Raw genomic sequence first — 21,423 nt, forward strand, 5'->3', positions numbered from 1 at the left:
CACAGGAGCTGCAGAGATGTTTATTTTAAAAGGGCAGAAGCAAAGCAAGGAAACGAGTGATTTGCTATGGCTTTAACGCCTAGTTGGTGGTTTGTGACTGGGTGTCCTCAGCGGTGTTCGTCACCCTGAGGCGCTGACAGGCTTAGATTTTGGTTGGTTTAAGTAGGCGGCCGCATCGCTAGAGCCACCGCAGGCTAACGGCCTCCTTGCAGGGTTAATTTACTAACACCAATTGTCTGAGTCCTTCCTCTTACTCAGTCACTTCACTTCCTACGCCTCACTTTCTCTTCTCTAAAGTGGATATTCAGTAGTAAATTCTCTGTGGAGGTGTCAGGACAAAACAAAGTGATTATTAGGAACCACGATCATGTCCTGAATGCACGGAACACGTCACCGTTTGCCAACCACTGTGTCAAGTCAGCAGAAACGACAGAAATTAAGAGCTCTCCGCAGAAATTCACACACCCGTGCACCAGGTAAGGGACCACAGGCAGACGTTCACTCAGCCTTTCCTGCGTGCCTCAAGGAGTTCACGCTCTCTCCTGGGCGGGGCGAGCAGAGACACTTTGAGGGAGTTTAACTACTTTTAAAATGCGCTGATACAACCATGTCTCACTTTTGTTTGGATCAGTCAGCAAACGCTTTTTGGAAACCCCAAATTCTCCACACCTCCTACCTTTTGCGCTGCCGTAGTCTCGAAGCTGCCGACACCGCTCCTCAAGCCGCGTCGTCAGGGGAGGCGGGTCTGCGTGCGGACGCACGGCGAGCGCGCAGAAGTCTTCGAGCCCCGCCCCCACGGGCCCGCCCGGAGGCTTAAACCGCAACCCCGCGGCTCGGGAGGCAGTTGATGCCCGCGCCAACACCAGGCCGCGTGTGGGCTCCGGACCGCGGCATGGAGGGCCCGGCCTAGCTGGGGCCCGTGGCACTATGTCTTCGGGCCGCGGCCGCCGGGCGGTGGGCGCCCGAGGGGCCGGGAGGCGAGCCGGAACCCACAGGCGTGTGTGGGCATCCTGTCTGCAGCCAGCGTCCCCGAGGCCGCGCTCAGGCCATGATCACTCGGTGAAGCTGCGCCCGGACAGCACGGCCGACTCCTTCTCGCGCTCTGAGGACCTGTGCGCGCTGCAGGACTCAGTGCCTCTGCTCTCCGTGTGGGCTTCCCTGAGGGAGGGCCTGCTGGACTTAACGCCGACTGCCTCCGCGGGTAGACTGGGCGCCGCTCCTGAGCACCCTCTGCCCCTGATCTGTATCCAGAGCTTCTTCCAGCCACGGCTTGTCGAGACAGGTTTGTACTTCCCGCTTCCAGGGGCCCTCGTGTGGGCGCTGAGAAGCGGGGTTTTAAATGGTTAAAGGTGGAGGGTGGGCACTAGAACCGGTGCCCAGTGCCCGGGTGTGCGTGCACTAGACGGGGCGTGCGGCCTAGGACTCCTGCCAGCTCGGTGACCCTGGCCGAGTGCCTTAAGGCTTCAAGGTCTCAGTGTTCTCATCTGTAGCATGGGCGTAACAGGACCCAGCCTCCGTGGCGGTTACAAGGATGCACTGTGTTAATGCTTCTAGACTCTACAAAGTAGAACACTTAGCACAGTTTGGAGCATTGTTAATTGTTGCACAGATGTTACCTGGTCTGTTGAATGACTTTGCCTGGTACACACCAAAGCGATTAGGAAATGGATATATCCCAGCTTCATTTCCTTTCCATTCAAACAGGGCTCAGGAAAACAAAAATTTTTTTCAATAGGTGTATCATATATAGTGGAAAGAGCACCGGTGTGAAGGCAGCTTAGGGTTTGCATTCCAGAGCTTATGCTCTCTGTGGCCTGGACAGGTTTCTTTTGCACTACAATCCACACACTTGTAAAATGACATTAAAAACCACTCTTTCTGTGGGTTCTTAGAATTTAGCAGGTTATGTGTGTAAAGTATCCTGGCACTTGAATGAGTTGTCAGAACCAAGGGCTGCTGGAGACCATGCTTCTGCCCCTTCTTCTGGGCAGCAAGTAAACACAAGCACAGGAGTCAGTGCTCTGGAAGAAGTGAGTTCTGCTGCTACAGAGCACAGAATCTCTTTTTTCTTTGATTTAATTTTTATTCTATATTGGAGGATAGTTGATTTACAATATTGTGTTAGTTTCAGGTGTACAGTAAAGTGATTCAGTTATACATATATCCATTCCTTTTCAGATTCTTTCAGATTCCCGTACACTTTGTTACAGGATATGGAGTAGAGGTCCCTGTGCTACGCAGTAGGTCCTTGTTGATTATTTTATATATAGTCGTGTGTATATGTTAATGCAAACTCCTAATGTATCCCTCCCCGCCATCTTTCCCCTTTGCAGAGCACAGAAACTTGGAAGGGCAAGTTCAGGGTAGGATTCCTGGAGGAAGTGCCGTCCTTTCTAAGGATATGTAGAAGCTCCTGGGGTGGCAGGAGAGAGCAGTGTGTGTTGAAGTTTGAGAAATGTAAGAAAATATGGCAAAACTAATGTACAGGACTGGAACTCAGGGTTTGGGAAAGAAATGAGAGTCGATACTGAAAACTTAGTGGGGCCCAACAGAAAGGCGCCTTGTTTGTCCTGTCAGAAGTTTGGATGTTTATCCTGAAGGCTGCGGGAAACACCAAAGAACAGTGAAATGGAATTCTGGTTTAGAGGCTCACTTGGACCTCCATGTGGAAGGCAGTTGATTGGGTGCAGGGTGAATTGTAATCTAAGGGTCCCACTTAAGTTATAAAAGGTGGGACCGGGTTTTGCAGATCTGAGAGAGAATGGGTGAGGCCTGGTGACCAGTTAGAAAAGGGAGGGCAGCAAGCGTGGGTGACAGTTTACAGCTGCATCTTTTTGAGAGATACAGAGCACAGTAGAAAGGGATTGGGGGTGGCGAGAGGATCTTACTTCATCTTCAGTGCTTTAGAGGGGCCTGGTAGATAGGTCTGGGCCCAAGGTACAGATGTGGGCTTTTGGGAGGACAGGTGTTTGAAGGCATGGTAGAGACTTAGGTTATCCACAAGAATATCCAAAGAATCATAGGTCTGAGAGTTTTTTTAAGTGGGTATATTTGAGGATGTTTATAAGCTGAGAGAAAGTAGCCAACAGAGGAAGGGTGTAAAGATCTAGGAGAGGAAGTGATTGTTCATTTGTTTTTGAAAGCTGAATACTTATCGTGTGCCTGGCCCTTTTCTTAGATCTGGGGTTCACACCATCTGTTATCTCTTCTGCAAGGACAGTTGAATTCATGCCCCGGTGAACAGAAGTCAGATATTCTTTGCATCCCATTCAGGTGTAAGAACTGTTTTGTACCTCTGAAGGGAAGCAAGCTCTATCCTTTGGTCACCTGCTGATGATAATAGCATTGGCTGAGACCTGACCATTTACAACGAAGGCACTTGTGTAGGTAATAAGTTCCAGGAGGGCCCAAACTGAGTATGTCTGTTTCAGCATTTAGCATGGTTTAGCATCTGAGAGGCCGGTACATTATTGGCATATAGTAGACTTAAAAATGAATATTTGTGGATTGTCTGAATGAGTGGATGTGTGTGATTCACATCCTATTTGCAGGTCCTATGCCCTGCAATGGATTTTCAGTGTCAGGTTGTGAAAGTATTTATGACGGGGATTGGCATTGTTCCCTATCTAATGGATAAAGATTACACATGAAAGGACTTTACACTGACATCCTAAAAGCCTCATAGGAATTACTTAACAAAAAAATAAAATTGGATTCTGTATAATTTCTAATTTGTAAGCTGGCCAGAACACTGGTATTTCAGCCAGTCCTCTGGTAGTTCCGATGACGTCCCCATGATCACCCAGGCATAATCAGAATGGCTTTAGGATTTGGGAGCCAAAATGTTCCTCAGTATTTACGGCTTTGCTCGTCCATTTAAGAAAATGGACTATTGAAAAAATAGCTTCAGACACAATATGGCATTTTATGATTTAGCATGAAATCTGAGAAATATAGAGGTTATCGGAAGCCTGCAGTGGTAACGTTCCCTCTGCTATTGAAGTTATTGTCTTTAAACAAAGATTCTACATCACTAATGCTATATATATATATTTTATGATATTCAGGTTAATTTCCAATTCTAAGGAAGTAACTGGTTGGTTGGTATGAGAGATGGTGTGGCTTCCAAAGGTGAAAAGTATTATTTTGTTGTACTTTCTGGCTACCTAAGGATGGGAGAGGCCCAGGACACTGCAGTCAGTATATTATGTGGAGCAGGTTATATTGTGGTTTATTTATGAACTTTTACATGTTTATTTTCTTCTTTGCGGTATGCGGGCCTCTCACTGTTGCGGCCTCTCCCGTTGAGGAGCACAGGCTCCGGACGCGCAGGCTCAGCGGCCATGGCTCACGGGCCTAGCCACTCCGCGGCATGTGGGATCTTCCCGGACTGGGGCACGAACCCGTGTCCCCTGCATAGGCAGGCAGACTCTCAACCACTGTGCCACAAGGGAAGCCCACATGTTTATTTTCTATGCAAGTTTGTGTGCTCCTTTTTGAGTTTTGGTAGATAAGTGTTTTGTAACTTTGGAATACTTGGAGTTATATACATATATATATATAACTTATATATATATATTTTTTTTTTTAATGTAGTAAAGCCGTGGAGAGTGTACTAGTCTACCTAGGTTCAAATTCTGGCTTTACCCTATGACTTCCCTGTGGCTTCCTCTGCTCACCTATTAAAAAGGAGGATAATAAGACTGCTGTGGTGAGTTATATACTAAGTGTTATTTAAGCATTTGCTATAATGATCATGTATACTCGAAGGCAAGGAACTTACCCCTTGATCGTCTCTGTATTCCTAGTGCTTAAGAATTCCTAGTGCTTTCCTAGTGTATTGTCTTAGGATACAGATAGCTCAGTATAGTTCTTCTCACTATAAAGTACTGTTACGTTGAAAGTCTTTGCTTGTGTACTAAAAATCTATGACATATCTGCTGAGGACAAGGAAAGGAATAGTTTTAAAACTGCAATGGATAACAAAAGATTGTATGATGTAATGCCTTTATTATGTAATTATAAAACTAACAAATGACCATGGTAGAAAATTTGAAAAACTCCTAGACAAAAGAGACATCAACAAAATTTGGAGTAACTTTCAGAGTGTAGAGTTGTCCATGAATATTAGTGCTTTCATATTTTCCAGGACTTTAAGTAGACTCTGCTTCTTAAGAGTCTATTCATGATATTTTACTTTAATGATGTTTTCATCATGGGGACACACACACACAGAAATCTGTCAAAAAAAAAGGCATGTAAATCACTGATGTTTCAGATAGCCACATGAAATAAAGTGAGAAAGGTCAACAAGCTGAAAGAATGTGGAGTAGCATCTCCTTAATTGCTTACATAACTCTGATAATTACCTCTTTGTGGATAAAGTAATTAATGGGGAATCTAATTCAAGAAAAATGTATGAACTGCAAGCCTTCTCAAAGCCAAGTATTTCTTTCCACAAAAGGTTACTTTCCACGGCCATTCTTCCTTATTACCAGACAGGGAAAGAGTATTGTATGGCAAAGGATCTTCCTGAAGGAGGGTGCTTCCCACACTGATTGTCATAAATGACTTCGGAATTACTGTTGCTGTATTACCAAAATCTTAAACTACGATATTTTTGTCAAATGGGGTTCTTAGTTAATTTTTAGAGCTACAAACTGTCAGATGGCTCTGAAATAACAATTGTCTGGCTATTCTTCAGGGTGATCACAATATGGAAATGACCTTGAGGTATCACTAAAAAGCAGGAAGGTGTGAGTCTTCCTTTCGTGCCAGAGTGAAATGCGAGTTGGAGTTGGAGTTGGAAAAGAGGCCCACAACCAAGTGATAGAGAAGGAAATATGAGGTCATTGGTGAAAAACCAGGTTGAAGTTAAGGTGAAGAGGCATGAGGAAATGGGCAACTGTTCCAGTATTACAAAGATCATCAAGAAGCATATCCATGAATGTGGTTTGTATTGCAATCTGCTGAAAAAGAGACAAATATCCTGGCCTGGCCTTCATGGAGATTATATTTTATTGATTCTGATAATAGATTATTGTTGAAAAGGGCCTCCTATAAATTATAACCATGCAAAGGCAGCAAGATAATTTATTTTTCTTTATGTATGTGTTTCTCATTCCTATCACTTCTCTCTTAGGGGAAGAGAAAATCACAAAAAAAAATGTCGAGTCTCAGCTATTCCTTTTCAAAATAATTTTTTTCCAAATTCCAGTGGAGGCAATAGGTTAACTGTTAAGATTTGTAAGCCTCAAAAAGCTAGATTTTTACAAAGTGTAGCCAAATTCCATTCCATAAATAATAGCTTTGGAAAGAATATGTGGTGATGCAAAGTTGGAAAAAGCTGGTTTTCCTTCCGTGAATGGCTTCACTGTGTTGGGAGAAGAGGCAGAGAAGAAATCCAAGTAATTAAACATGGGGTGAGTTTTCCCGATAGGGGACTCTAGTGCTTTAAAATAGACTAGATAATCCTAGGGATAATCTGAGGGTAGAACAGACCAATGCCTCATTTCCAATCTGGTACCCTGGAAGAAAACAGTGTATTTCCTTTGAGGCCTTGAGAGGTTTTTCTTCTGCTTTGTTTTGGTTTTGGTTCATTTTGTAATCAACCTTATTAAGGTATCATTTACATACAATAAAATGCAGACATTTTTAGTCAACGGTTCAGTGACTTTTAATTAATGTATACATTTGTTTAACTACCACCCCCATAAAGATAGATAACAATTCTAAAACCCTAGAAAGTTTCCTCCTAGGCTTTTGCAAAAGTATCCCCATCTCCCACCCCAAGGCAACCACGGATCTGTTTTTTATCTTTAGAGATGACTTTTGCCCAGTTTACAATTTCATGTAAGTTGAATAATACAGTAGGTGCCCTTCTGATCTGGCTTCACTTGCTCAGCATATGGTTTTTGAGATGCATTCATGTTGGGATGTTTTAAACCAGGACTTTAGCCTGGGTGGCTGATGTTGTCTGAAGGCACCTATAGGTACAGCTGAGTCTCTGGCATTGTCACTGTCTGTTCTTGGCTCAGTATTTTCAACTTTACTAAGAAGCACAAGGTTGAAGTAAGGAAGATCATTGTCAGTATAATGGAGGTGAAGTGGGTTCTGTTATATAATATTCTCAGCAAAAATTGACCTGCTTGGAATCATTGTGTTGATAATCGACAAGGATTCTCTTCCTCCAAAAGCCTTGATACTATATAAAACTTCTAAAGGACGCTGTCCTAGGACCCTTCTTTTAGTTTTCATATTTTGGGAAACATTTCTGGAAAATTCAAATGCTCGCAACCTGAAAGAAGCAATTATTCACCTGAAGCCTAACTCTGCTAAAGTTGAGTTGTCCGACCGTTACATGCTGATAGAACCCAAATAGCCTTGCAAAACAATGCTCTCTTATTGGATATAAGCATATAGATTGTTTAAGGTGTAGGTGTGTATGCAGTAAAGTGAAAAAACAAAGAATCTTTGAGTTTCCCTTGCTGTTTTTTTTTATTTTGTCATTTAAGTTTCTATAGCGTATGCTAATAGTTCAGGGAAACCTCAGGTTAGTTTTAGGTCCACTCTTTACATAAATGTTGAAGTACTCCATACCCACCTTTTTTCTACCTTCCTTCTTTTCTTCCATCTTTCCTTTCTAACTTCTTATAATCCATTATACTTAATCCTGCATTTGCTGAGGTGGCAATTAGTGTAGGAAAATACTGTGAAATTTTGCTGTTCAGAATGCATGTTGACCAAATTCTATATTGAGAAAAGGTCTGAATTTACCCAGAGTAACCCTTTCTCAGAGTCTTTGAATAAACGCCATAGAAAGTGGGCTATATATAATATCCTGACAGGTATGTAGAACTCATAGCAATTGCCCTAAAGAGCTTACCTAGCGTAGATGCATATGAATGCATTTAATGATTGTTTTATTGGCAGCAGTGCCAACATACACAGTCTGTTTTGTTTTATATCATTCTCATTACCTGCTGTTTACCACTGTATACATTGCTAATGGCGTGGTTTCTATGGCTTGTGAATTTCATGGCCAAATAATATGTAATTTATTGCACAATTCAGTGTAGAAGATGGACACTCCATAGCTTTTCGTGTGCTCTTTGCCCTTTGGAATGTATTACACTGAGATCAGGCAAAGTAATAAATTTATTTCAAATGTGCGTGATAGCTAAACATCAATTAGGACTGATGGGCAATATTTCTTCTTCCAGCAACATAACAGTTTTTAAAGACTAAGCCATTGAACGTGGAGTCACTGAACATGGGACTCAGTTCACTGGGATCCTTCTTAGAAAAATAAAGGACAACTTGAATTGGATTTGTGTGGCTTATTCAAGTAGTAACTAATCAGCTACATCTTGGTGAACTTAATTTGTCACAGTCGTTTGGTATTTTATTAACTCTCTTCCCCTTCTTCCCCCGACTCTCACGAGAATGGATCATGAATATCTTAAAACATATTACGTCATCTTCCATCCCTGTTAATCTAACTACAAACGCACACTTTCCTTATCCAATGTAACTTACTGTCTTTTAGAGTGGCTGGGGTTTTAATTCTCTACAAAATTAAAACCAGCAAAGAGAAACATTTTCAAGGAGTCACCACATTGTAGCGCTTTAGAAAGAAAACTTTAGAATTAAGGGCAACTATATCATTTTATAGCTAAAGCACCTGAGGCCTAAAGTAGGAAGGTAACCATCAAGGTCAGGGAAGGGGTAGAAGATCAGGTTTCAAGCTGAGGAAGAGTCTACAGGGACTCAATCTGAGCAGGTCGGAAACTGAAAGGAGACCACAAATGTTCTGGGAATGCTGGCATCTGCCTCATGTGTGGGATTCAGACAGGGAGTGGGCCCGGGGGGAACTGCGCTTCTGCAGTAGGCAGAGAAGTCCACCTCCCCTCCAGAAAGTGCCACTGACATCAGGGAGTTGAGGGGAAAGAGCAATGAATTCCAGTCCACCTGAGAAAGAAGGCCAGTCTGATTAACTCTGAATTTAGGCTTATTTCAGATACTTCTTGAGAAAGAACTTGGACAAGAGCAAGTCCCATGCAGCCTCTTTTAAATCCATGCCCAGTATTTTCTGGTGGAGCTGCTTAAACCCTCCAAGTGACTCCAGTATTTTAATTTCACTCTGTATTTAATTCCGACAGTTCTATGACTGATTATTTAATGGGCAAATGAGTAGGGTCACAAAAGAGTGTGAATGTATTTTACAGGATGAGGATGGGTGGAGTGGAGCAGTCTGGAACAGGACACCAATAAAAAAGGATCTTGGTAAAGAACGTCTATTAGAAATGGAGAGGAATTCGCAAGGAAATTAGTGCCTGACACCACGCCCTTCTCTCTGCAGGTTTAGAAGCTAGTTTCTAATTTTATTTTCATAGGAGATGTGCCTGTGATGAATTGTCTTTTACCTCCACACTATTTATCACATGGACATATTGTGAAGTTTGTGTGAGAGAAAGCAAGTATTAGAATGTGTCTTGCAAGGAGCTATAAACACTTCCTGGAACAATCTAGGGTAGAAGGAAAAGGAAAGGAAGGTGGAAACAAAGGAGAAATACAGCTAATGATGCTGGAGTCTCTCGCTGGGATTTGTGGTATCTCTTTTTGAAACTAAGTATAGAAAGTCAGACCTTGACTGATTGTTTCTTGATCACAGTTTGTTTTCATTTTTGTTTTTTTCTTGCTCTCTCATCAGTTACTCCAGCCAGTGCCATGTCATTTTCAGTTTCAGTAAGCATGCCTGTCTTGTTTCCATTTGCATTATTCATGCAAACGTTGATTGAACTGATGACCCCGAGTTATCACGGAAACATTAGATACACCAGTGGATACATTTCTTAATTTTAGAAAAAAATTACCGAGTGAAGGTTAAAATAAATCCTCTTAAATTTGTCATTTAAAAAAAACTTTTCCTAACATACAATACTTCATTGCCTAATAATGCCAGATAAATGAAGAATTCCTATGAATTCATGAATGCAGGCTAGTCTGTATATTTTTTTGGCAGGTATGACCGTTACCGAGGGTAACGGCCTGGTTTGCCGGCCATGTCCTGTCTCCTAGAAAGTTGTACTTTCTGTTGTCTTTCAGTTGGTTCATTGGATATCAGAGGTGAATTTATAAAACTATACTTCCCTTTACACTTTGTTTTGTTTTGTTTTACTTGAAGTATAGTTGATTGACAATGTTGTGTTTCAAGTGTACAGCCAAGTGATTCAGATATATATATTTATTTTTTCAGATCCTTTTCCTTTACAGGTTATTACAAGGTGTTGAATATAGTTGCCTGTGCTATACAGTAGGCCCTCGTAGTTTATCTACTTTATATATAGTATACACTTACTTTGTATGATCCATGCTGGTCAGACCACATAATTATTTTCACTTCTGATATAATATTTTCAGGTCCAACCTCAAATCTTTGATGAGAAGATATTTTAAAATAAGTTTAGCATGTGTGTGCTCTAAATCCAACAGTAGTTAGCAGAGATATGATTTTGCACTAGGTATTCCTCTCTTTTTTGTTCTTGGACAACCTATTGAAAATTAGTTTTTATTTTCTGGTTGGTTTGCTAGATGTTTATGACTATAATAAAAGTCTTACATTTTGTCTCATATCTTAAAACACAATCTGAATTAGCAATGGATATTGTGCTATACATAGGGGCTGTGATATAAATATAGTTTCTAACTTCAAAAACATATAGCCTAGAAGGGAACACAGACACATATGCAGCAATTATGGCAACTGCATTTGTTTACTAAGTGAAATAGCACTGAGATGGATAAAGTGCTAACAAGGCTTGAACAGCCAAATCAGCTTCAAAAATAGATGCACAGTTCTTTAAAAATCTTTTTAACATTTTTCCAGCTACATGTAGAATATAACTTAGCATAAAAACGGTATGGGTTTTATTTTAAGTAATTTAGCATTTTGACATCCTCATAATGAAATTAAATCCAAAAGGAGATTTCTCTCCATGATCTCTTGAAATGGCCCTTGATCATCCACAATATTTCCCATCATCACAAAGGTGGTACCAAGGGCAGGGAACTCCAACATTATTAAAGTTTCATAAAGCAAAGTGAATTTTAAGAATATAATGTCCCCAAACTGATAAAGGACTTGACAGATAATTTCAAGGGAAGCATAAATTATTTTCTGTTTGTCAGGGGGCAAAAATATTTAGGTTGAGTTAATGAATGGTAGAGTTTTTGAGTGGAGAGTGTCCTTAAAATATTATGTAGATTTGTACTGTCAACAGATGCTAGCCACGTGGCGTTATTTATATTTAAACAAATTTAAAAATAAGATTAAAAATTCAGTTCCTCAGTTGCATTTGCCATATTTCAAAGATGTTTATTAGCTCCATGTAGCTGTAGAATACTGCTTTACATAGTACAGATATAGAATATTATCATTATCAACAAAAATTTTATTGAGCAATACTAAAATTATACCCAGATATGCACAGAGAAGGCAACCAAGTCTCAAGGAAATAATATAACTTCCCCAAGATCACACAGCTGTGTTTTTAAAGAAAAACAAAATGACACAAAGGAAATAGTAAAAGAGGCATTAAAGAAACCCAGTAAGTTTCTGGAGCAGTTAAAGTAGGGTTTAAAAGTGCATACTTAGCTGTTAGCAGGGTTGAAGCTCTTGACGGTTGGTAAGATGTACCTGCCTTAATTTGGACATTAGCATTTTATGCAATGAATTAAAAGCAAAAAATAATTTCAACGAATGGCTACCAGCTCCATATTTTTAGCCACTGCTGTGCTTCCAGGTTATGTTTATCACTTTCATGTACAGGGCACCACTGTGAAATGTGACGGTTTATCTGACCCCAGAGAAATCAAGAAATCTTGTGGGGGTTATGGCTATATTTGAAAAGGTTGATTTTTAAAGGCATCATGCAGACTGGCCCTGTTTTAAAAGGGATTCCTGCCATCAAATAATCAAAATGTAAACTGTCTTCTCACCTTGCAAAAGTCAAAGATAGCCCCTGCATCTTTATTATTTCGTTGAAATCCAAATATTATTTTTCCATTCTCTAACTTGTTTTCCTCACAGTGTGATCAACTATTGCCAAGGAAGGAAAGGTTAGATTTATCAAAGTTTGCTAAAGGCCCCCTAGGTAACTGAACCCTCAGGAGAAACAATCGTCATGTATTCTTTTTCTGTTGTTTCAGTATCTTCGTAAAGAGTCATTTCAATATGTTTGGTTCTGTAGCAGAGGTTCTGTGAAGTACTTATCTTCATCAGAAGTGCAGAAAGCCTCGAGTCTATGGGTAAAGATGGGTAAGGAGAGAGAGGGAAGGAGGCTAGAGAGAGGCTCAGTGCTGAGATAAGGACAGTGTTCTAAAGCCTCCTGGGGGTGAGGCTGGGGTGCACAAACACCCACGACTAATCTAGACAGAAACTGAATAATCAAGGGGACGACCACTGTGAAGTCATGTGGTCACCTCTCCCTCTAGAAATAAACATTGCCCTCAGTAAGTCTCCTCCCGCCCCAGAAGAGCATTAGGAAGGTCTGGAGAGGGGGATTATTGGCAGAAATGGAAAAAGCAGGTTGAAGGGATTAGCCTGGAGCAGAGAGCCCAAGAAACCCAAGCCAGTAGATGGAAGGCAGACTTTTCATGGAAGTCTCCAAGCCCACGTCAAGTTCTGGGACCACCAAGTACAAGTCAAAGAGTGCTCATTAAACCCCTTTGGGCCCCACGGGAGTGGAGGAAGACTGGACAGAGAGGGAGAAGGGGCCATTGAAGGTACAGTATTTACTATGGGATTTAACTCCTCAAAGGCCTCCCAGTAGCTCCCAGAAGCTTCAGATCTGCTCAAGAATCCTTCATGTCCTGCTGGTGTGCAGTGAGTGGCTCACAGCTTCAAGGCCTCCTCTGCCAGATGGAGAACTATTTCAAACATCCTGCCTCTATTTTGTACTGTAGCAATGCAGACAGGAAACCTGACCCCATTTTCAGGTTCTAAAGAGAAATTCTAAGTACCTGAAAGACTGAGGAACATGGTGGCTTTTATTTAAGATGTGGAGATAGAGAGCACATACCTGGACTTGGGCCTGCAGCAGCACCGAATTGCACCAAGAGTTCCCTTTATTTTCTCTCGCATCTCTGTTCCTCCTTTTCTCTCTGCTGGATTAGCCATGGGGACTCCAAGTTCTTTCTTGTGTGGTCCTGGTACCAAGATTCTCCTGGGAATTATAAAGCTATTCACCTTCTACATCGAGCACTTCTTATTTTTTCCCCAGCAACACAAGTCATCCTTAAGAGGGGTCAGGGTGCTAGCTCTTAAATATATTTTAGGCATCCCTTTGTACATTAAATTCTGTTTCTTGGAGACTGCTCCTGACATGGTGTTCACCGTGCTCCCAGCTGGCCTCCTGAAGTTCTGCCCTGCCTTCCCCAACAGGTACAGTTCAGGAGCTGCCTACCTCAGGGTGATAGGTTATCTTCTAGTTGCTTTATTCCTTTCCCTTTTACATTTAGAGAGTATAACTGGAATACATAAACTTCTCTATGACCACAGCTTTATTTGCAACCCACAGGTTTTGTTATGGCGTATTTTCATTATCATTGAATTAATAAAATTCTAATTCCCATTGCGACTTTATCTTTGACCTACATAATGATCAGAAGTATGTTTTTAATATCCAACTATTTGGTAAAATATTGGTTATATAGGTTTAAATTTCTTGCTTATTCAGAGTCTTGTGTTATAACCAGAATATAGTCAATTTTATAAATGTGCCATGTGCACCTAAAAATTTCTGCGTAATATATATATTCCATCATTGTTGGTGCGGTGTTTTATGTAAATTTAGGCCAAAGTTTTTCATGATGGTATTCAGATCTCCTATAATCTGCTGATTTGTTGTTGTGGTTCTATGTTTCTGATCTAGGTAATTTAGATTTTTCTATTTCTACTTAGATTTTTGGAATTTCCCTTCATATATTGCATTGAAGTTTAGATTTATAATATATTCCTTGTAAAGTAACAGTGGGTTTTATTATCCTGCCTTATCGCCAGTGATACTTTTTGCTTTGAAATCTATGTTAACATTAAAAAATCTTCTTCAATTTTACTTATTGTTGTTATGACATAACTTTTGAATCCTTTCCTTTTCAATCTGACTCTTGTCTTTTGTAGGTGGCATAGAATTATGTTTTTTGTTTGTTTCAATAATCCTTGTCCTTTAATTTGAGTATTTACAGTTAATGTATTTTCTTACAGACCGTTTACTCCTTGTTTACTGTTTGTCCCACCTTGTTATGTTCCTTTTGCTCTTATTTCTTCCTTTGAGATTTGTTCAAATTCCATTTTCCCTTACATTAGCTTGTTAATTTCACACAAGTAGCAGTTACACATGTACCATGACTTATTAGCTCTTTTACTGCTTCTCAAGCAATGCTGAGATCTTAAATTTCTTTTACTACTTTTTCTTCTTCCATTTGTTTTAATGCATTCTAATTTTTGATATATTTTATTATTACTCTTTTGTGCTGTTAGATTTTATTTAGGTTTATCCACTTATTTCCGTGATAACTCGGGGTCATCAGTTCAATCAACGTTTGCATGAATAATGCAAATGGAAACAAGACAGGCATGCTTACTGAAACTGAAAATGACTTGGCACTGGCTGGAATAACTGATGAGAGAGCAAGAAAAAAACAAAACTGAAAACAAACCGTGATCAAGAAACAATCAGTCAAGTTCTGACTTTCTGTAGTTAGTTTCAAAACGAGATACAACAAATCCCAGCGAGAGACTCCAGCATCACTAGCTGTCTTTCTCCTTTGTTTCCACCTTCCTTTCCTTTTCCTTTTCCTTCTATCCTAGATTGTTCCAGGAAGTGTTTATAGCTCCTTGCAAGACACATTCTAATACTTGCTTTCTCTCACACAAACTTCACAATATGTCCATGTGATAAATAGTGTGGAGGTAAAAGACAATTCATCACAGGCACATCTCCTATGAAAATAAAATTAGAAACTAGCTTCTAAACCTGCAGAGAGACGGGCGTGGTGTCAGGCACTAATTTCCTTGCGAATTCCTCTCCATTTCTAATAGACGTTCTTCTTTACCAAGATCCGTTTTTATTGGTATCCTATTCCAGACTGCTCCACTCCGCCCATCCTCATCCTGTAAAATACATTCACACTCTTTTGTGACCCTACTCATTTGACCATTAAATAGTCAATCATAGAACTGTCCGGATTAAATACAGAGTGAAATTAAAATACTAGAGTCACTTGGAGCATTTAAGCAGCTCCACCAGAAAATACTGGGCATGGATTTAAAAGAGGCTGCATGGGACTTGCTCTTGTCCAAGTTCTTTCTCAAGAAGTATCTGAAATAAGCCTAAATTCAGAGTTAATCAAACTGGCCTTCTTTCTCAGGTGGACTGGAATTCATTGCTCTTTCCCCTCAACTCCCTGATGTCAGTGGCACTTTCCGGAGAGGAAGTGGAGTTCTCTGCCTACTGCAGAAGCGCAGTTCCCCCCGGGCCCACTCCCTGTCTGAATCCCACACATGAGGCAGATGCCAGCATTCCCAGAACATTTGTGGTCTCCTTTCAGTTTCCGACCTGCTCAGATTGAGTCCCTGTAGACTCTTCCTCAGCTTGAAACCTGATCTTCTACCCCTTCCCTGACCTTGATGGTTACCTTCCTACTTTAGGCCTCAGGTGCTTTAGCTATAAAATGATATAGTTGCCCTTAATTCTAAAGTTTTCTTTCTAAAGCGCTACAATGTGGTGACTCCTTGAAAATGTTTCTCTTTGCTGGTTTTAATTTTGTAGAGAATTAAAACCCCAGCCACTCTAAAAGACAGTAAGTTACATTGGATAAGGAAAGTGTGCGTTTGTAGTTAGATTAACAGGGATGGAAGATGACGTAATATGTTTTAAGATATTCATGATCCATTCTCGTGAGAGTCGGGGGAAGAAGGGGAAGAGAGTTAATAAAATACCAAACGACTGTGACAAATTAAGTTCACCAAGATGTAGCTGATTAGTTACTACTTGAATAAGCCACACAAATCCAATTCAAGTTGTCCTTTATTTTTCTAAGAAGGATCCCAGTGAACTGAGTCCCATGTTCAGTGACTCCACGTTCAATGGCTTAGTCTTTAAAAACTGTTATGTTGCTGGAAGAAGAAATATTGCCCATCAGTCCTAATTGATGTTTAGCTATCATGCACATTTGAAATAAATTTATTACTTTGCCTGATCTCAGTGTAATACATTCCAAAGGGGCAAAGAGCTCACGAAAAGTTATGGAATCTCCATCTTCTACACTGAATTGTGCAATAAATTACATATTATTTGGCCGTGAAATTCACAAGCCATAGAAACCACGCCATTAGCAATGTATACAGTGGTAAACAGCAGGTAATGAGAATGATATAAAACAAAACAGACTGTGTATGTTGGCACTGCTGCCAATAAAACAATCATTAAATGCATTCATATGCATCTACGCTAGGTAAGCTCTTTAGGGCAATTGCTATGAGTTCTACATACCTGTCAGGATATTATATATAGCCCACTTTCTATGGCGTTTATTCAAAGACTCTGAGAAAGGGTTACTCTGGGTAAATTCAGACCTTTTCTCAATATAGAATTTGGTCAACATGCATCCTGAACAGCAAAATTTCACAGTATTTTCCTACACTAATTGCCACCTCAGCAAATGCAGGATTAAGTATAATGGATTATAAGAAGTTAGAAAGGAAAGATGGAAGAAAAGAAGGAAGGTAGAAAAAAGGTGGGTATGGAGTACTTCAACATTTATGTAAAGAGTGGACCTAAAACTAACCTGAGGTTTCCCTGAACTATTAGCATACGCTATAGAAACTTAAATGACAAAATAAAAAAAAAACAGCAAGGGAAACTCAAAGATTCTTTGTTTTTTCACTTTACTGCATACACACCTACACCTTAAACAATCTATATGCTTATATCCAATAAGAGAGCATTGTTTTGCAAGGCTATTTGGGTTCTATCAGCATGTAACGGTCGGACAACTCAACTTTAGCAGAGTTAGGCTTCAGGTGAATAATTGCTTCTTTCAGGTTGCGAGCATTTGAATTTTCCAGAAATGTTTCCCAAAATATGAAAACTAAAAGAAGGGTCCTAGGACAGCGTCCTTTAGAAGTTTTATATAGTATCAAGGCTTTTGGAGGAAGAGAATCCTTGTCGATTATCAACACAATGATTCCAAGCAGGTCAATTTTTGCTGAGAATATTATATAACAGAACCCACTTCACCTCCATTATACTGACAATGATCTTCCTTACTTCAACCTTGTGCTTCTTAGTAAAGTTGAAAATACTGAGCCAAGAACAGACAGTGACAATGCCAGAGACTCAGCTGTACCTATAGGTGCCTTCAGACAACATCAGCCACCCAGGCTAAAGTCCTGGTTTAAAACATCCCAACATGAATGCATCTCAAAAACCATATGCTGAGCAAGTAAAGCCAGATCAAAAGGGCACCCACTGTATTATTCAACTTACATGAGATTCTAAACTGGGCAAAAGTCATCTCTAAAGATAAAAAACAGATCCGTGGTTGCCTTGGGGTGGGAGATGGGGATACTTTTGCAAAAGCCTAGGAGGAAACTTTCTAGGGTTTTAGAATTGTTATCTATCTTTATGGGGGTGGTAGTTAAACAAATGTATACATTAATTAAAAGTCACTGAACCGTTGACTAAAAATGTCTGCATTTTATTGTATGTAAATGATACCTTAATAAGGTTGATTACAAAATGAACCAAAACCAAAACAAAGCAGAAGAAAAACCTCTCAAGACCTCAAAGGAAATACACTGTTTTCTTCCAGGGTACCAGATTGGAAATGAGGCATTGGTCTGTTCTACCCTCAGATTATCCCTAGGATTATCTAGTCTATTTTAAAGCACTAGAGTCCCCTATCGGGAAAACTCACCCCATGTTTAATTACTTTGATTTCTTCTCTGCCTCTTCTCCCAACACAGTGAAGCCATTCACGGAAGGAAAACCAGCTTTTTCCAACTTTGCATCACCACATATTCTTTCCAAAGCTATTATTTATGGAATGGAATTTGGCTACACTTTGTAAAAATCTAGTTTTTCGGCCTTACAAATCTTAACAGTTAACCTATTGCCTCCACTGGAATTTGCAAAAAAACTTATTTTGAAAAGGAATAGCTGAGACTTGACAATTTTTTGTGTGTGTGATTTTCTCTTCCCCTAAGAGAGAAGTGAGTAGGAATGAGAAACACGTATATAAAGAAAAATAAATTATCTTGCTGCCTTTGCATGGTTATAATTTATAGGAGGCCCTTTTCAACAATAATCTATTATCAGAATCAATAAAATATAATCTCCATGAAGACTAGGCCAGGATATTTGTCTCTTTTTCAGCAGATTGCAATACAAACCACATTCATGGATATGCTTCTTGATGATCTTTGTAATACTGGAACAGTTGCCCATTTCCTCATGCCTCTTCACCTTAACTTCAACCTGGTTTTTCACCAATGGCCTCACATTTCCTTCTCTATCACTTGGTTGTGGGCCTCTTTTCCAACTCCAACTCCAACTCGCATTTCACTCTGGCACGAAAGGAAGACTCACACCTTCCTGCTTTTTAGTGATACCTCAAGGTCATTTCCATATTGTGATCACCCTGAAGAATAGCCAGACAATTGTTATTTCAGAGCCATCTGACAGTTTGTAGCTCTAAAAATTAACTAAGGACCGCATTTGTCAAAAATATCCTAGTTTAAGATTTTGGTAATACAGCAACAGTAATTCCGAAGTCATTTATGACAATCAGTGTGGGAAGCACCCTCCTTCAGGAAGATCCTTTGCCATACAATACTCTTTCCCTGTCTGGTAATAAGGAAGCATGGCCGTGGAAAGTAACCTTTTGTGGAAAGAAATACTTGGCTTTGAGAAGGCTTGCAGTTCATACATTTTTCTTGAATTAGATTCCCCATTAATTACTTTATCCACAAAGAGGTAATTATCAGAGTTATGTAAGCAATTAAGGAGAAGCTACTCCACATTCTTTCAGCTTGTTGACCTTTCTCACTTTATTTCATGTGGCTATCTGAAACATCAGTGATTTACATGCCTTTCTTTTTTTTTTTAACAGATTTCTGTGTGTGTGTGTCCCCATGATGAAAACATCATTAAAGTAAAATATCATGAATAGACTCTTAAGAAGCAGAGTCTACTTAAAGTCCTGGAAAATATGAAAGCACTAATATTCATGGACAACTCTACACTCTGAAAGTTACTCCAAATTTTGTTGATCTCTCTTTTGTCTAGGAGTTTTTCAAATTTTCTACCATGATCATTTGTTAGTTTTATAATTACATAATAAAGGCATTACATCATACAATCTTTTGTTATCCATTGCAGTTTTAAAACTATTCCTTTCCTTGTCCTCAGCAGATATGTCATAGATTTTTCGTACACAAGCAAAGACTTTCAACATAACAGTACTTTATAGTGAGAAGAACTATACTGAGCTATCTCTATCCTAAGACAATGCACTAGGAAAGCACTAGGAATTCTTAAGCACTAGGAATACAGAGACGATCAAGGGGTAAGTTCCTTGCCTTCGAGTATACATGATCATTATAGCAAATGCTTAAATAGCACTTAGTATATAACTCACCACAGCAGTCTTATTATCCTCCTTTTTAATAGGTGAGCAGAGGAAGCCACAGGGAAGTCATAGGGTAAAGCCAGAATTTGAACCTAGGTAGACTAGTACACTCTCCACGGCTTTAACTACTACATTAAAATATATATATATATAACTCCAAGTATTCCAAAGTTACAAAACACTTATCTACCAAAACTCAAAAAGGAGCACACAAACTTGCATAGAAAATAAACATGTGGGCTTCCCTTGTGGCACAGTGGTTGAGAGTCTGCCTGCCTATGCAGGGGACACGGGTTCGTGCCCCAGTCCGGGAAGATCCCACATGCCGCGGAGTGGCTAGGCCCGTGAGCCATGGCCGCTGAGCCTGCGCATCCGGAGCCTGTGCTCCTCAACGGGAGAGGCCGCAACAGTGAGAGGCCCGCATACCGCAAAGAAGAAAATAAACATGTAAAAGTTCATAAATAAACCACAATATAACCTGCTCCACATAATATACTGACTGCAGTGTCCTGGGCCTCTCCCATCCTTAGGTAGCCAGAAAGTACAACAAAATAATACTTTTCACCTTTGGAAGCCACACCATCTCTCATACCAACCAACCAGTTACTTCCCTAGAATTGGAAATTAACCTGAATATCATAAAATATATATATATAGCATTAGTGATGTAGAATCTTTGTTTAAAGACAATAACTTCAATAGCAGAGGGAACGTTACCACTGCAGGCTTCCGATAACCTCTATATTTCTCAGATTTCATGCTAAATCATAAAATGCCATATTGTGTCTGAAGCTATTTTTTCAATAGTCCATTTTCTTAAATGGACGAGCAAAGCCGTAAATACTGAGGAACATTTTGGCTCCCAAATCCTAAAGCCATTCTGATTATGCCTGGGTGATCATGGGGACGTCATCGGAACTACCAGAGGACTGGCTGAAATACCAGTGTTCTGGCCAGCTTACAAATTAGAAATTATACAGAATCCAATTTTATTTTTTTGTTAAGTAATTCCTATGAGGCTTTTAGGATGTCAGTGTAAAGTCCTTTCATGTGTAATCTTTATCCATTAGATAGGGAACAATGCCAATCCCCGTCATAAATACTTTCACAACCTGACACTGAAAATCCATTGCAGGGCATAGGACCTGCAAATAGGATGTGAATCACACACATCCACTCATTCAGACAATCCACAAATATTCATTTTTAAGTCTACTATATGCCAATAATGTACCGGCCTCTCAGATGCTAAACCATGCTAAATGCTGAAACAGACATACTCAGTTTGGGCCCTCCTGGAACTTATTACCTACACAAGTGCCTTCGTTGTAAATGGTCAGGTCTCAGCCAATGCTATTATCATCAGCAGGTGACCAAAGGATAGAGCTTGCTTCCCTTCAGAGGTACAAAACAGTTCTTACACCTGAATGGGATGCAAAGAATATCTGACTTCTGTTCACCGGGGCATGAATTCAACTGTCCTTGCAGAAGAGATAACAGATGGTGTGAACCCCAGATCTAAGAAAAGGGCCAGGCACACGATAAGTATTCAGCTTTCAAAAACAAATGAACAATCACTTCCTCTCCTAGATCTTTACACCCTTCCTCTGTTGGCTACTTTCTCTCAGCTTATAAACATCCTCAAATATACCCACTTAAAAAAACTCTCAGACCTATGATTCTTTGGATATTCTTGTGGATAACCTAAGTCTCTACCATGCCTTCAAA

The 21,423-nt window shown here is 40.0% G+C and overlaps 1 long non-coding RNA gene across 1 annotated transcript in view; it reads left to right on the forward strand.

Annotated features, from left to right (window-relative positions):
• Nucleotides 1–19,425, forward strand: part of LOC125961836 (uncharacterized) — a 170,877-nt gene extending 151,452 nt beyond the window's left edge. Inside the window, exon 3 of the long non-coding RNA XR_007472906.1 lies at nucleotides 19,177–19,425. This is a non-coding gene — a long non-coding RNA (uncharacterized LOC125961836). The remainder of the gene's footprint in view (nucleotides 1–19,176) is intronic.
• The last annotated feature ends 1,998 nt before the right edge of the window (nucleotides 19,426–21,423 follow it).

Source organism: Orcinus orca, chromosome 17 (genome assembly GCF_937001465.1).
Source record: "Orcinus orca chromosome 17, mOrcOrc1.1, whole genome shotgun sequence".
NCBI classification, from domain to species: domain Eukaryota; kingdom Metazoa; phylum Chordata; class Mammalia; order Artiodactyla; family Delphinidae; genus Orcinus; species Orcinus orca.